The following is a 12,596-nucleotide window of genomic DNA, read 5'->3' on the forward strand; positions in this document are numbered from 1 at the left end:
CACTCACAGCCCCACACATCACTCACAGCCCTGCCCATCACTCACAGCTCTGCCCATCACTCACAGCCCCACAAATCATTCATCCTCTGTGATCTGTCAGTGCTTGGGTATACTGTGACCGGATGGTGGCTTACAATCCAAGGAATGCATAATGACAGCTCCCTCAAGACTCAAAGTATTACAAAGGGAACCTTTTAGTTCATACAGGAAATACCTTATTTAATCATAAACAAATAGTTATGGAGTTTCTACAATTCACCATAGGATGTAAACTCTGGGTCCCAGTGTCCAAGTGTCCCAGTGTCCCAGTGTCCCAGGGTTCCAGAAAAGGACTACTGTATCTGCCATCAATGTCACTCTGATGCATTCTTTTTAGCAGTTGCTCTCATTTGACAAGTCTGTATTTTGTCTCAACTGACTCTAGGTTTTATGACCTTAGCACTTTATATGGTTTCTCAGAAGTCTTATTTCAATGTAAATAAAAACATTGCTTATATTAATATTTATTGGAAGTATGACATAAGGTCATGCTCTATAATGCATCTCATACTTTAGGGTATATGGCGAGCATTAACTGTTTATAGTATACACAGCGCACCAACCATACCCATTAATACTGCTATAGCTGTAATAGAACTAGTAGTGAAAAGCAGGGAACCAAAGAAATGAAACTTAAACTCAAAGCAGATGTGCAGAAGACAAAGCTGGACCAGATACAGGAGAACATTCCTGTGGTCATAGTCACCCAGGAGGCTCAGCCTGGAGGATTGCTGGAACCCAGGAGTTTGAGATCAATACACACAACATAGCAAATAAAACAAACAGATAAATATCAGTAACAAAAATGACTGGGTTGAGGTCAATGTTTTTGTTTGTTTTTTGTTTTATTTTTCTTTTTGTTTTCTTCTTTTATTCGATATATTTTTATTTACATTTCAAATGATTTTCCCTTTTCTGGCCCTTACTCCCTGAATGTCCCATAAGCCCTCTTCCCTCCCCCTGTTCTCCCATCCACCCCATCCCACTTCCCTGTTCTGGTTTTGCCCTATACTGCTACACTGAGTATTTCCAGAACCAGGCCACTCCCGCATTCTTCTTGTACATCATTTAATGTGTGGATCATGTTTTGGGTATTCCAAATTTCTAGGCTAATATCCACTAATTAGTGAGTGCATACCATGATTAATCTTTTGAGACTGAGTTACCTCACTTAGTATGATGTTTTCAAGCTCCATCCATTTGTCTAAGAATGTCATGAATTCATTGCTTCTAATGGCTGAATAGTACTCCATTGTGTATATATACCACATTTTTCTGCATTCACTCTTCCGTTGAGGGATACCTAGGTTCTTTCCAGGTTCTGTCTATTATAAATAAGGCTACTATGAACATAGTGTAGCACTTATCCTCATTACCTGCTGGGGAATCCTCTGGGTATATGCCCAGGAGTGGTATAGCAGAATCCTCTGGAAGTGATTTGCCCTGTTTTCTGAGGAACCACCAGACTGATTTCCAGAGGGGTTGTACCAATTTGCAATGCCACCAGCAATGCACAAGCAAAATGGAACACCACCAGAGGATGTTCCTCTTTCTCCACATCCTTGCCAACACCTGCTATCTCCTGAATTTTTGATCTTAGCCATTCTGACTGGTATAAGGTGAAATCTCAGGGTTGTTTTGATTTGCATTTCCCTAATGACTAATGAAGTTGATCATTTTTTAAGATGCTTCTCAGCTATCTGAAGTCCTTCGGGGGAAAATTCTTTGTTTAGCTCTGTACCCCATTTTTAATAGGGTTACTTGGCTTTTGGGGGTCTAACTTCTTGAGTGTAGCCGCCCGCAGCCACATGTAAACCGGGTTACCTGTTGAGAGAATCTTGGGGTTATAGGGAAGAGGGGCGAAAAGAAAGCGCGGCTAAGTCAATGTTCACTGATCAAAGCCGGAAACTTTAATGGTGCCAGACCTTTTAACAGTTTGGGCAAACCCTTCCCCCCAGACTCCAGGCTGAGTTCCGGTGGAAGTTGTCTAGCTTCTCTTGGAGGTCCTCGTCTTGACTGCTCCGGCAGCTGGGTGGGTCACCTGCTTAATTCAGGAATTCCTAGACCTGGAGGAACAATGAACTTAACCTTTACTACGAGCGCTCCACCCTAGGTGGAGCAGGATCCTGGCTTTCTGGGAGAAGTTAACCTTGACCAAAGTCAAACTCTGACCAAGTGCAAGACTGCCCCAATATGGCTCTGTACATGTCCTCCCTTTTTTTATTAATTTGAACACGAGGAGGTAGAAAACAAGTGGATAAGTATCCTTCATAAGAAGGCGGGCCTTAACCAGGAGGGGAAGCATTGACCGTAATTCCTCTTAAATATTGTATGATGTCTTTTTCAGAGGAGGGGTAATAGGCTCCCTTATTATTTTAAGGACAGCCTCTCGACGTTAACCCCTATGCAATTAGGTGTACTTCCTGGGGACTCAGAAGCAGAAATTCACCTCCCCATGCAGTGCTTTGCCTCGCACGTCTCGCTGGTACCCATGTTTGTTCATAAACAAACACACATAGATCTGAGTTCTATGTGGCTCCCTCTTTGGAGATCCACTTGTGTACGTTTTGAAGCCAGGGGGGGGGTCTGCAAGTGTCTTTAACAGACATGCAATCTCTCCATCCAGGTGAGCCTGGGTGGAGACAGCCAGTCTGCTTAACAGACAAGGTCAAGAGTTAAAGGTGGAATAGGATTAACTTGTCCCTGAAGTATCCAATTCAGTTGTAAATTAACAACTTTAAGGACCCAAAGCTTGGCCTCTGAGGTGGGAGAGGGAGCCTGTGTATCAAGAAATAAGCTGTTACTTCTCAGGAAAAGTGGAGACTATATGTTAAATTAACACAGCAGGCTGAAGATTGTTAGCCATCTTTAAAATTGGAATCTTCAATATTGGAATTATATTTAGACCAGTCTATGGTTGAGTCAGCTGAACACAATAAGGAGAAGAGTCATTTTAACTCTTCTTTAGATTAATTTTTCTTAAGCTAGCTTAACAGTCTCTATGTTCTGTCCCACAAAGTCTAAAAGCTTGAAGCTAGGCAATTTATCTAACCTGGGACATTTGACAATTGAGGTAAGTCAAGAACATATACCCAATATAGATCTTATGTTACCATGGTTTGGGCATTCAGCAAGCACAGTCAGCATATCTTCTGTAGCATTCTGTGGAAAAAACAGAGGACATGCCTTCTCCCCCAATATTAAATCAGGATCATGGCATATGTTAATAAGTGAATTCCTTCATTTCACCTAGACATCAATATGTCTAATTACAAGATGTCATATACATTTAGCAAGGAGTTTCTTGGCATCCAAATTTTAAAATTTTCTTAAAAACATGTAAGCATAATATAAATGATATGTACAGGGACACGATTTCCCCTCTCTTCTTTCTTCCAAGAAGATATTGTTTTATTAATTTAAGGTGGAACACAAAGTATAAACCATAACATAGGCAATAACTATGTAATTATATAAAATAAACATAGCATTTTTAGTTGCTTTTTCTGTTAGAGCAGTTGCAACTAGACAGCCTAAAAATGAATCATTAGTCACATGCACATATTTTTTAATCTTCTAATTTAGAAATATGAATATCATTTATCTGTAATAACTAAGTCCTCTAGGATTAACACCATTATGTGGTAGAGGTAGAAATTGAGGACATCAAGAACAAATCTTTACAATTTGATGTGCAAAAAATATAAAATTATTTCAAATACCTAAAGGACAGTCATTTAGAGAACATATCCTTTGTTCTTAGAAATTTGAATCACATTTGCATAAACTGTAGAAATTAAGAATTAGCAGTATGAAAAATGGACCAATTTTAAGCAATTATAAACCATGAGCTATATATATATCTACTATTATTAAAAGCTTGACTTTTAACATCTTAAAAATAGCTGCTATAGCACCCAATTCAGGTATCTGTGTTGAAGCAGGGAGAAACTTAAAGGAATAAACATGTGATCTGATAGTACAAATTATCTTTTGGATAACAATTATTAATTTTGCCTAAAAATGCTTGCCATGTAATAGACCAACCATTAATAATAAATTTGATTGTTGCTTGAAGCAAGGAACAAACGTTTCCTACCTTGAAAACAGAGGTTTAAGACCTCCTGTGGCAAGCTTAAAATGAGGTAAATATAAGATAAAGCCAATTAATATATCCTAACAACCTTTGAAAGCCATTTACCTAAAAATTCTAAAAGTCCATAGGAGCAAGGGCCTGTAACAAACATTCTATGAACATTATACACTGAAAATTTTAAGATCCTAACTTCTAGTATTGAAACAGAGACAAAACACATTTTTTTTTTATCTGCCCTAGGATCCACCTTTAGTCCTTGGCAAGGACTAGATCTGAGCCTTTTATCTAAGACCAGACCCAAACCTGTGTTTTGAGGATTAAACAAAAGAAACCTGTAATTCCATGGTCAAAGGAACCTACTTGATATCAAATACATTTCCACAGAGATCTCCTTTTTAATCTTGGAGGGTTAAACTTGTGGAAAAGTGGCAATGGGCCTCTAAAATCCATAGCTGTATCACTCTCAAAATTATCTTAATTACAAACTGTTAACAATTATGAGCCTGCAAACTGAAAACTGCAGCCAATGACACACTGATTTTTATTGTAACTCAATGTTTTCTTGCGATATTAGAGCACAATTGTAATTTTGGAAGCAAATCCCAATTTTAAACAATCTATTTTCTTTAAAATCAATGGCAAACACATATTTACAGCACACGGTTTGTCTGCCAGTTCTTATGTTCAAGTGTATGACAGTGTAACTTATTAAAGAGACAATATTTTAAATCTTAATCTTCATTAAGTCCAGTCTCCAGGCCAAGATTCACATGAAACACCATGCCAATTTAGGAGCGTCCCAAAGGCCTGTATTTCCTGGATTGCGTCATGCCACGTGTTGTTCAAAATGGCGACTACCCTAAACTACCAGCCTTAACCGTCATGCCACGTGTTGTTTAAAAATGGCGACTACCCTAAACTACCAGCTTTAACCTAACTTTTGTTAATAACATTATACCTTTTAAATCATGTCCAGTGACTTAAGCCAATACTCTATAGTCAAGACATGCAAAATATACCTTTAAATCCAATTATAAATAAGAACAAAGCATGAGTGGCGTTAGGCCACGTGTAGTTAAGATGGCTCTAACACTGAATCACCAGTTTTAAACTAACCTTTTCTTAATAACACTATACCTTTTACATAATAACCAATTAATTTATAACTCTTTAGTCAAGAAATGTAAAGCCTTATATCATTAAAACCAATTAGAAACAAGTATAAAGCGACTACATGAATTTCACAAGCCAAACCAAGGTCTTCCCAAATCTTGAGGTTTCTGGGCTTTTAAGAGCGGCTTTTTCCCCAGCCATGCTTGCCTCTTGAGTGAGCTGCACTGTCGCGGCATGGCTTTGAATCAATCCCCACACAAACTGTGGCTGGCTCAAGAGGTTACCAGCAGATGAAATCTTTACCAATTTTCCTTTTTAACATGAAACAGTCATTCACACAAAGACACAGAGAGGACATAAACATACACATAGACAAACAGTCGGTGCACCGGGACAAACACGGAAAGATACACAGAAAGTTAAGCGTGCTTGTTAAGCAATTGCATCCATTTTCCTCTTTAAACAGCTCTTAGAAGCTGTGGACATATGCCTATTTTTAAAAACCCCTTTCTTTTCGCCGAAATCAGCTCTTACGAGCTTTGGGCAAATGCCTACCAAATTCCTTCCCCATATTTCCCTATCTTTTCAACCCAAGCAGTCACTGTGCCGGGCCCGCACAGTTTGCTTGAAAAACCGAATCCTTCCTACACTCACAACAATAGACACGAATTCACTAGCGCTAGTTTTGACCTCTATGTTGCTTACCGTGTGGATACTACTTCTTACCACCTTTTCTGCGAAGCTAAGCTGGATAGAGCTACCTCAGGAAATTCTCTCGTACCAGGTCACCCCACGTTCAGGCGCCAATTATGTAGCCGCCCGCAGCCACATGTAAACCGGGTTACCTGTTGAGAGAATCTTGGGGTTATAGGGAAGAGGGGCGAAAAGAAAGCGCGGCTAAGTCAATGTTCACTGATCAAAGCCGGAAACTTTAATGGCGCCAGACCTTTTAACAGTTTGGGCAAACCCTTCCCCCCAGACTCCAGGCTGAGTTCCGGTGGAAGTTGTCTAGCTTCTCTTGGAGGTCCTCGTCTTGACTGCTCCGGCAGCTGGGTGGGTCACCTGCTTAATTCAGGAATTCCTAGACCTGGAGGAACAATGAACTTAACCTTTACTACGAGCGCTCCACCCTAGGTGGAGCAGGATCCTGGCTTTCTGGGAGAAGTTAACCTTGACCAAAGTCAAACTCTGACCAAGTGCAAGACTGCCCCAATATGGCTCTGTACACTTGAGTTCTTAGTATATATTGGATATTAGCCCTCTATCAGATGTAGGGTAGGTGAAGATCTTTTCCCAATTTATTGGTTCCCGATTTGTCCTTTTGATGGTGTCCTTTACCTTACAGAAACTGTAATTTCATGAGATCCCACTCAGGGCTGAAATCAATCAAGTGGAAACAATGAGAACCATACAAAGAATCAATGAATCCAGGAGCTGGTTCTTTGAGAAAATCAACAAAATAGATAAACCAAAGGGCACAATCTTAGCAAGATTGACCAACCTATACTCAACACAACTGGAGAATCTGGAAGAAATAGAAAATTTCCTAGACAGATACCAAATACCAAAATAAAATCAGGACCAAATAGTCCCATAACCCCTAAAGAAATAGAAGGGGTCATAGAAAGTCTTCTAACCAAAAAAACCACAGGGCCAGATGGTTTCAGTGAAGAATTCTATCAGACCTTCAAAGAAGACCTAACACCAATACTCTTCAAACTATTCCACAAAATAAAAATGGAAGAAACACTACCCAACTCCTTCTATGCAACCACAATTATGCTGATACCGAAACCACACAAAGATCCAACAAAGAAAGAGAACTTCAGACCAATTTCCCTTATGAACATCGATGCAAAAATACTCGATAAAATTCTTGCCAACCGAATCTAAGAACACATTAAAAGCGATCATCCACCATGATCAAGTAGGTTTTATCCCAGGGATGTACAGATGGTTCAATATACAGAAATACATCAATGTAATCCACTACATAAACAAACTCAAAGAAAAAAATCACATGGTCATTTCATTGGATGCTGAAAAAGCATTTGACAAAATTCAGCATCCTTTCATGCTTAAAGTCTTGGAATGAACAGGAATTCAAGGCCCATACCTAAACATAGTAAAAAGCAATATACAGCAAACTGGTAGCCAACATCACACTAAATGAAGAGAAACTTGAACCAATTCCACTAATATCAGGGACTAGACAAGGCTGCCCCCTCTCTCCTTATCTTTTCAATATTGTACTTAAGGTACTAGCTCAGGCTCTTAGACAACATAGGGATGTCAAGGGGTTAAAAATTGGAAAGGAAAAAGTTAAACTATCACTATTTGTAGATGATATGATAGTCTACCTAAGTGACTCAAAAAACTCCACTAGAGAATTCCTATAGCTGATAAACAACTTCAGCAAAGTGGCAGGTTATAAAATCAACTCAAGCAAATGAGTAGCCTTCCTATACTCAAAGGATAAGCAGGCTGAGAAAGAAATTAGGGAAATGACACCCTTCACAATAGCCACAAACAGTATAAAGTACCTTGGTGTGACTCTGACCAAACAAGTGAAAGATCTGTATCACAAGATCTTCAAAACTCTAAAGAAGACCACAGAAAATGGAAAAATCTCCTACGCTCATGGATTAGAAGGATTAATATAGCTAAAATGGCAATTTTGCCAAAAGAAATATGCAGATTCAATGCAATAACCATCAACATCCCAACTCAGTTTTTCATAGAGTTAGTTAGAGAGAGCAATTCTCAAATTCAGCTGGAATAACAAAAAACCCAGGATAGCTAAAACTATTCTCAACAATGAAAGAAATTCTGGGGGAATAGTACCCCTGACCACAAGCAATACTAAAGAGCAATAGTGTTAAAAACCACATGGTATTGGTACAGTGACAGGCAGGAGGATAAATGGAATAGGATTGAAGATCCAGAAATGAACCCACACACATATGGACACTTGATCCTCAACAAAGGAGCTGAAAACATCCAGAGGAAAAAAGATAGCCTTTTCAACAAATGGTGCCGGTTCAACTGGAGGTCAGCATGCAGAAGGATATGAATTGATACATCCTTTTCTCCTTGTACTAAGATCAACTCCAAATTGATCAAGGACCGCCACATAAAGCCAGACACTCTGAAGCTAATAGAAAAGAAACTGGGGAAGACCCTTGAGGACATCGGTATAGCGGGAAAGTTCCTGAAGAGAACACCAATAGAATATGCTCTAAGATCAAGACTTGTTTTCTTTTTCAAGGCATGTTTTCTCTCTTCAGCATTGGCTGTCATGAAACTCACTCTGTGGATCAGAATTGCCTTGAACTCAGATATCCGCATACTGAGAGTTGGCATTAAGAACTTTGCTACCTCAACACAGCATTAACTTGTTTTAAAGTATTAAGAGTCAGCTACATAAATATAACTCTGTCTTCAGGTGTTGTGTTTTCACCATTCTCTAGTGGTGCATTATTTCCACATTGAGAACCATATCTAGAAATTTCCACATTTAGAACCATTTTATAAATACCTGTTTCATTTGTAATCTCTCCAGCTGGACATGGGGCACAATAATAACAACAGAATGCAAGCAAATGATCTACTGTTTTCCTAAATCCAAGAGGACAACTTTGTTTGCAAAGAGAAAAAGGAATCTGTATAGGAGACATGAGAGGAGCAAAGGCAGTCAGCTCATGACATTCAGTATTAGCATCGAGATGGTAAATTTCAGCAGGACATCTGTGTACTATAAGAAAGAAGTATCAGACTTTTAGAGAGTATGAAGCCAAATTGCCAGTTTCTCCCTATCCCTAATTCTCTTTTTGAACTGCTGCTTTATTTTATTTCATTGTTTGATAGATTTTCTTGCTTTCATTTATTTCATTTTATTTATTTCATATATTTTGATCATGTCCTTCCCTTCTCCCATCTCTGTCCAAGTACTCTCCTTCTCTCAACCTGCCCAAATTTGAGTTCTTTCTCAAAAAAAAAAAAAAAAAAACAGACTGAAGTCCCCAAAACTCAACTAAGCATCAAACCTTGAAAATAAAATACAACAGCACAAAAAGCAAAACAAATAAAAACAAAACTGTAACCAAATAAAAGTTGTCTTCTGACTATTTAATTATCTCTATTCTGGTGGTAGGATCTGATGGCTTTGGACAATTAACTTGGTTTTGCTTTTCCTGGGCCAAAAGCTGATGTCTTCTTGCAGTTTACTCGTCCTGCAGCAGGAAAAAGGAAAGAAAGAAAGAAAGAAAGAAAGAAAGAAAGAAAGAAAGAAAGAAAGAAAGAAAGAAAGAAAGAGAGAGAGAGAGAGAGAGAGAGAGAGAGAGAGAGAGAGAGAGAAAGAAAGAAAGGAAGGAAGGAAGGAAGGAAGGAAGGAAGGAAGGAAGGAAGGAAGAAAGAAAGAAAGAAAGAAACAAAGAAACAAAGATACAAAGAAACAAAGAAAGAAACAAAGAAAGAAACAAAGAAAGAAACAAAGAAACAAAGAAACAAAGAAAGAACAGACAGAGGGAAAGAGGGATGTAGGGGAAAAGGAATGAAGGAAGAAAGGAAGGAAAAGGAAGGAAGGTAGGTAGGAAAGAATTGATGAAGGAAGGAAGAAAAGAAAAGTGAAAAGGAAAGGAAGAAAAGAGAAGAAATTAAGAAAGTCAAAGTAAGCGCACAGAAAAACAAGCACACATTGGCAGAAGCAGAAAGAGGCTACTCCAAGTATTTATTATTGCTTTCAGTGATTTTATAGGTTTTCTGTTACAAAAATCTATGTTAAAAAAAATTGTCTCATACACAAAATGTTAAAAAAAAAGGAATCACAGCAGAAAGGATATAAATTCAAAGCAGTTTTTCTTTGTATCAGTCCGTTATAAGTTAAAAGCAACAGTTTCTTATGGTCGTGGTTTTCCACAGTGTACACCTATGGGATATTTCTTAGATAAATAATTGAATAAATGTTTTCTCAATGATAATTAATTTTTTCCAATCTGTTTTTTCCCTAGCACAATTAATCCAGGAAACATGAAGGTATAAAGAGCTCTATTTGCAACTTTTATTTTATAGGGTCCTTGAGAATGCTTGTATGAATTTAGGAGCTCTGTAAAATCACGATCAGCAATTAGAAAATCATCAATACATCAAAACAGCTTTATTACATCAAAGTATATTTCATATTGATTCTGAAGGAAATGTACCCAATAAAATGAATAAATACACAGGAAATTAAGCTACATCATACTGTGAGGAATGAGGAGGAATATCTAAGTCAAAGTATCTGTGTGCACCCAGATACTCTCAGAGTGCACCCACTACAACCACTCAAAACTGTGGAATATCTCCAGAAATTTTATTAACTTGTCATAGCATTTCCTAGATGGCTTCTGTTAGAAACATAAAAGAATAGTGCATGAGGGTTGGGGGGCAATGAGTTTTACTTGCACAACTTGTACAGAGACAGGTTGTAGAGAGTACAAGTTAGACACAGGTGAATGACAGAACCAGGAGAACTTGAGAAGGAGCCAAAAGATTAATACATATTGCCAAACTTACTATGAAGCAAAGCAGAGCAAATTCAGTCAGAAACTAAGAGAAGTCAGATTGAAACAATCAGCTTGAAGAAGACATTGAGCCAGAATACCTGAGTTGAACCAGCTAGCCAGAACTCAGAAGGAGGAAGCAATGGGGAGCTTCTTCAGCTTTAAGTCTCAAAGACTGTAAATGTTCTAGAACTAGAATAGGCTATAGGAGTCTAGAAGCATCCTGAAGTAGAATTAGGAAAGCAGGTGGAGGCAGTAAGCCTCAGAGATGGCAATTAACTTCATAAAATCAAAGTTATATTTATAAGTCCAAATAATTGGGGAGACTGGTTTCATGCACATGTGTTTATTTTATTTATTTACTGAAGGCAGTTACTTCCACTAAAGCCTTGACCACTATGACTAATCCAAATAGCTATACAAGATGTTGTTTCTTTTTCTTTTTTTTTCTTTTTTCTTTCTAGGTAAACCATGGGTGCATCTGATCATTACAAGAATGAAACCATCTGAAGAATTAATCCAAAATGAATCAGTAATTCTTACAGTGATTCGTAGGCAGAAAGTTCTGGTATTCACCATTAGAAAGGACAAAATAAGGGCACTCTCAGCCTGATGGCACTCAACATTCTCTTAACCCTGTTCTCTGAGGAATTCCACTCTGAGAACAACATACAGTGCTTATGGGGCCATGGTGTATGTAGCTGGGTTGGGCAAGGCCACTCAGGAGACTCAACTCCATAATCCTGTGGCCATCAGTCACATGTGGCATGCCCCACTCCCTAGTGTTCTGGCTGGACTCCACCTCTGCACTCACCTGGCTACAGGCAGGCTTTCCCTGCCCCTTGGTTACCTGGCAATACTAGGTAACCCAGCTTAATATAAATGGATACTCCCCCCCCCCAGTTCTCTTTTATCCTTCTCCTCTCTCTCTTTCTCTCATTCTCTCTCTCTCACACATCTCTCTCTCACACACACATACACATCTCTCTCTCTCTCTCATTCTCTCTTTCAAGTGGTCATGTTTGTTCCTCATCTCTCTATCTTCTCTTTCTCCTTTTCTCCTTTTAGTCTTTTAATAATAAATCATAAAACTATGAACTGTCTCTTTTATTAAACCTGCTGTATAAAAGCACAGAGCAAGCCTCAGCATTTCCAGCTGACATGGGAAAGGATCCAAGCCAGACTCCTCTCAGCCTGCTGAGCTTCCATCACAGCTAAACAGCTTCACCTATTACAGGTATTCAGGGCTGTGCTAATGGCCCCACCCATTAGTCCTGCAGCTCCTGTCTGTGGGCCTTCAGTATGTTTGATCCTGCTGGTGTTCCCATCCCCTCAGTATCTGCATGCCAGAGCTCTCCTATGAAGGAACTCCTGCCGCCATCACAGGCACACTCTCCTCCTTTTTTCCCCCACAAGTGCTGACTTTAAAGATACTCACCTGATTGTTGTATATACCCAAATTTATGAGTGTGTCATTTAGGAAAAGATTCTGAACACTGTGAGACCCAAAGACAAACTCTCCAACTTTCACTTGAGCTTCGGTACCACTCTGCAGAGACTGGTAATTAAAGATGTCAATCTTGGTTGTTGAAATTTCCTGGGTCACAATGTTCTCCTCATTGATGTTTCTTCCAAGTTTGCCCTTTTCTAAGAATGGATGGAGCTAAAAGAGAAAATAACTGTAAGGCCGGGCGGTGGTGGCGCACACCTGTAATCCCAGCACTCTGGGAGGCAGAGGCAGGGGGATTTCTGAGTTTGAGGCCAGCCTGGTCTACAGAGTGAGTCCCAGGACACCCAGGGCTACA

General features: G+C 39.0%; 1 pseudogene; it reads right to left on the reverse strand.

Moving 5' to 3' along the window:
• Nucleotides 1–12,596, reverse strand: part of LOC127678097 (vomeronasal type-2 receptor 26-like) — a 73,745-nt pseudogene that overhangs the window by 42,076 nt on the left and 19,073 nt on the right.

The sequence above is a fragment of the Apodemus sylvaticus genome, chromosome 2 (assembly GCF_947179515.1).
Source record: "Apodemus sylvaticus chromosome 2, mApoSyl1.1, whole genome shotgun sequence".
NCBI lineage: Eukaryota > Metazoa > Chordata > Mammalia > Rodentia > Muridae > Apodemus > Apodemus sylvaticus.